Here is a 5,725-nt window from a genome sequence, read left to right as displayed (position 1 = left end):
CTACTCAGCTATAAAAAGACAAACTTACTACATATATGCCATGAAATACTACTCATACATATACGATACATAGTGAGTGTGTGTGTGTGTGTGTGTATATATATATATATACAATTTAGACTATAGTAGTATATATATACTATAAATATATATATAGTTTGTTCCCAACTATATAGTATATAGCACAAACCATATACTATAGTATATATAGTATATATATGGATAGTATCTCATGGAATATATGATAGTATGAAATACTACTCATATATAATATTCTATATAGTATATAAGTATTGAGTATATATAATACTCTATATAGTATACTATAGACTACTATAGTATATATATTATATATAGAATAGTATAGTATAATATATACTATACTATTGCAGAATCCTACAGTATATAGAGTATATGCAGTGTATATATAGTATATGTGAGAGTAGTATTTTTTTAAAGATTTATTTATGCACACAGAGCTTGGGTAAAGGCCAGAGGTGCAGGGGCAGTGAGAGAATTCACCAGAGACAGAGTGGAGAGCAGAACAGGCTGGCTGATGAAGTGCACTGCTGAGGGGAGCAGCGGGTGGGTCAGGAGAGGTCTGCCCTCCATGTGGGTCACCTCCAGGGCGGGGATCAAACTGGCACTGAAGTGGCTGTAGCCAGCTTGCAGTGCTGCGCTTTAACCCACTGCACCACTAGGGAGGCCCCATAAAATACTCTTTTAAAGCTGCTGTCAAGGTTTTCTGATTGTCCATCTGTGTTTTCATCTGATATTTTATTTCTCCTTTTCTCTACTTCTGCTCTCTAGGGACAACAGACTAACCCATAGCCCCTAACATCATTATTGTTGTCATAGCAATCAACTTTCACAGCCACTTGATTTCCCAATACCTTGCCCTTCCATTTCATCACCAGTGAAACTTTGAGAAATTGTGATACTAGTATATGGCAATGTTTACCCAGAGCCCTGTATCCTCTTCAAATATTGCCCAACCCAGTTCAAGATCTGATACCATTTTAGAGATCGAATATTATTTTCTGGGGCCAGTTACAATACCAATTACTGCAATGCAATACTACTCAGCTATAAAAAGACAAACTTACTATATATATGCCATGAAATACTACTCATATATATACGATACATAGTGAGAGTGTTTGTGTGTGTGTGTGTGTGTGTGTATATATATATACTATTTAGACTATAGTAGTATATATATACTATAAATATAAATATATAGTTTGTTCCCAACTATATAGTATATAGCACAAACCATATACTATAGTATATATAGTATATATATGGATAGTATTTCATGGAATATATATAGTATGAAATACTACTCATATATAATATTCTATATAGTATATAAGTATAGAGTATATATAAAAGTCTATATAGTATATTATAGAATACTATAGTATATACTATAGTATATATACTATATATATAGTATAGTATAGTATATACTATATACTATAGAATCCTATAGTATATAGAGTATATGCAGTGTATATATAGTATATGTGAGAGTAGTATTTTTTTAAAGATTTATTTATGCACACAGAGCTTGGGTAAATTCTCTCACCTGCCAGAGGTGCAGGGGCAGTGAGAGAATTCACCAGAGACTGGGTGGAGAGCAGAACAGGCTGGCTGATGAAGTACACTGCTGAGGGGAGCAGCGGGCAGGTCAGGAGAGGTCTGCCACGCCATGTGGGTCACCTCCAGGGCAGGGGCCAGTTACAATACCAATTACTGTACCAATCAGAATCCCATCCGGAAAGAGCTACTCTACTGCAATCGGGTAATTTAAGAGAGTTTTACAAAGAGACATTTACTAAACTGCAAGCAGAGCTAGACAGATCACAAGAAATTCGTCATACCTTGAAACTATATACCATAAGGGTTCATGCTTGAAGAGGTAAGGAAGAGTGCAGGGCCTGGAGTGTAGCTGAAAAAGTCACCTGATAGGAAATGACCTTGGGTCAAGAGATGATGCTCCCAGCCCATGGTAACCCTGGAGCAGGTAGCGAGGGGGAGTGAATACTTCAAGACTACCCTTCTCCATCCTCTGATCTCCTACCACAGATCTTTGAGCCCTGACCCAAATATAAACAGAATGAATTGGGTGAGGAACTTGATGATGCAGAACACATAAAATACCCTTTCTAGGCACATATCAGATTAGAGAAAGGAATGAAAAGTGGGTGTCCCAGAACCGCCAGAAAATGTCTGTCAAAAGATAAATTGGATTTTGAAGAGGTTAGAGTGGAAGTTGCTTGAAGAAGTCCACATGTAGTGGCATGTCCGTCACCGGCTGGCAGACGACACTAGAGGCTGCGGGTGTGGAGGGCCTGAGACTGGTCCTGTGGAATGGTGCTCACAGGCTGCGGAGACAGAGCATTGCAAAGGACACAGTGCAAAAAGTAGCCCAGGAACTGAGGAGACGCTCTAAGAATGGGGTAGCAGTAGACAAGGAAAGATGCCTTACGAAGATGGGATTCCATTCTGCTCAAGCCTCTGATGACCAAGTCGAGCAAAGAGTGGAAAGCCGACTATTTCTGGTCTCATGTGGCATGTCCTATGCCCACTAATGGCACCCCTATTCTGTGCCCTACATACTGGGAGCTGCACGCAGCATGAACACACACATCAGGTTCATCTGTCAGCACTCAGGATCACCGCAGCCTGGGGGACGTTCTCCTCTGCTTCTCTTACCTTACATGTTTGGAACAAATCGTGACTACTAGTGTGTCCATTCCCTTGCAGTGTTGTGGGGGGACAGCCCACAAATGGTTTTGTGGGTTTGACATCAAAGAAACGAATTGCTTCATGATGCAAGAGGACTTTAGAAACAGGTTACCAAAAAAAAAGGTGAACTTTGCCCACTTCCCTCTGAATGCTGTGGGTGCAATGGATTCTTTCCTATGGAATTCTGCGTCCTTTCCAGCATTTCTCCTACTCTCCGAGGATTCTTTCTAGGCATGTTGCTTTAGGTTTTAACTAGTTGGGGCCAGATGTTACTTGGTCATTAACTAAACAGCTCTCAATAGCTTTAGGAGGTTTTTCCTGGTAACACAAGTGTGCTTTGTCACCTTCTGCCTTCTGAGTAACACTACCTGCCACTTTCCACGCTAGTGGTAGGATCTCCCAGACAGGGAGTTTCCGCAGCCTCTGACAATTTGTTAAAAATTGTGACCAGGGCCCTCCCTGGTGGTGCATCGGGTTAAAGCGCAGCACTGTGAAGCTATCTGTAGCCTCCCCGGCCAGGGAGCTGACCCACATGGCACAACAGACCTCTCCTGTCTTGCCCACTGCTCCCCTCAGCAGTGTACTTCGTCAGTCGGCCTGTTCTGCTCCCCACTCTGTCTCTGGTGAGTCCTCTCACCGCCCCGGCACCTCTAGCCTGCACCCCAGTTTTTGTATGCATAAATAAATAAATCTTTAAAAGAAATTGTGATTGGACAGGCTGTAATTTCTGTGAAAACTGAACTGAATCTTTTAGATTCAAAGAGCAAATCATTTAAAAATGTTCTCAAGAGGCTCAGACCATGCACAAAAAATCAACTCCACGTGGGTAAAAGATCTGGACATAGACCTGAAACCATAAGATGTATAGAAGAAAATATAGGTAAAACATTACAAGACACGTATCTTTAATGACTCATCCCCAAAGCAAAAAAAAAAAAAGTGAAGGAAATGATAAACAGCTAGGGCTACATCAAACTGAAAAGCTTCTGTACAGCAAAAGAGACATTAAACAAAACAAAACACCCTACTGACGGGGTGGGGGTGGGGGGTATTCTTACACTCCTACAACTGATAAGGGACTGATCACAAAGATAAACAAAGAACTCACTTGACTCAACAAAAAGCAAATAATCCAGTTAAGAAAAGAGCAGAAGAACTTAAAAGACACTTCTCCAAAGGGGAAATGCAGATGGTCAATAGGGATATGAAAAAAACGTTCAACATCACTCACAAACAGGGAAATGCAAATCAAAACCATAATGAGATATTACCTACACCAATAAGAATGTCACATATCACAAAAACTGGCAACAGCAATGTTGGTGAGGATGTGGAGAAAAAGGAACTCTCCTACATTGCTGGTAGGAATGCAAACTGGTCCAGCTACTATGGAAAGCTGTGTGGAGGTTCTTCAGACTATTGAAAATGGAGCTACCATATGACCCAGCAATTCCACTCCTAGGGACCTACCCAAAGGACACCAAAATATTGATTCTGAAGAATACCTGCACTCTTAGTTTATTGCAGCACTGTTTATAATAGGTAAAACCTGGAAACAATTCAAATGCCCAAAAATAGATGACTGGAGCAAGAAGATGTGGCATATATATATACAATGGAATACTACTCAGCAATCAAAAATGATAAACTCCTGCCATTCGCAGCAACATGGATGGAGCTGGAGGGGATCATGCTCAGTGAAATAAGCTATAAGGAAAAGGAAAAATATCAGATGGTCTCACTTATAGGAGGAACATAGGGTAACTAAATAAGGCATCAGGGGGAAAGAATAATAATATCAGACACAGCCAAACAAAAACAATCAGTTATAAACCAGAGATATCCTAGCAGGGGAGGGGGATAGGAGAGGGAAAGGAAAGAGGGAGGAAGGATAAAAGAGACTGTGGTGATGGTGCAGGGGTGAATTGTGGTGTGAATTCTATGGGGACCACACCTGTGAGAAGAAAGCAAGCATTGTTTAAAAATGAACAATGATGTAAAATATATATAAATTTTTTAAAATCTAAACCCCTCCCCCAAAAAAAAGTTCCCCAAAGAGGCTTTTCGCTCAGGCCTTTTCGTAAGCATCTTCTTTTAAAGTTCATTCTACTTTAAATAAACTCCTGGCGAGCACGGACATGGATGTGGTTTAGACAAGAGTGATGAAGCAGAACAGAAAGCAGTGATTCTGTATTCAGAAACAAGACCGTAGGCTTACATCAAAGGACTTGCAAGCGAATAGGCAGTTATATGTTTTAAGTCGATATAAAATGTTTAAGGTATGTGTGGCATTGTTTTTGTAACTTCTAGTTTAACTGATTCTTTCCTCTTTATTAATTGACCGATTTCTGGCTTCTCCTCTTGGGGGGAGAACATCCCTTGAATGTGATTTAAATCCTGATAGAAGATCACGAGCTAGAATGGGCTGTGAGACACCATTGTCTTTTTCACGTTGCTGTTTCTTTCATTTTGCCTTATGGGTTTTTTTCCTATTTGCTCTACTTTTCTGGGTCTGAAGCAAAAGTCAAGCACAGCTAAATAGCTGCATGGCTGACCTGCTGTTGTCAGGAGCATGCTCAATCCTAATACCAGGGCACATCCCAGAGCCATTATTAAGCCCAGTGATGGACCAGTTTGCAGCGTGGACTTTGGTCAGGAAATTGTTTGTCCTGCCAAGGGGTATAGAAGCTGTCCAGAGGGCTGAAAACTATGCAGTGAGAAACAGAATAGCAAAAAGCCCACCATCGCTCCACCACCAGAGAGAAGCCATTTTGTCCTTGAGAGTTAAGTGACTGTACTCCCCAAGCCAGGTTTCCTCCTTAAGAAATCCTCCCTCCAGTTCCTCAAACTGCTAAACATGGAGCTTCCCTACAACCCAGCAATCCCACTCCTAGGTATCTACCCAAAAGACACAAAAACACTGATTGAAAAAGATACTTGTACCCCCATGTTTATTGCTGCTTTATTTACA

This window comes from Condylura cristata, unplaced genomic scaffold (assembly GCF_000260355.1).
Source record: "Condylura cristata isolate star-nosed mole 26May11 unplaced genomic scaffold, ConCri1.0 scaffold00021, whole genome shotgun sequence".
Lineage (NCBI taxonomy): Eukaryota > Metazoa > Chordata > Mammalia > Eulipotyphla > Talpidae > Condylura > Condylura cristata.
Note: the sequence above shows the minus strand (reverse complement) of the source record.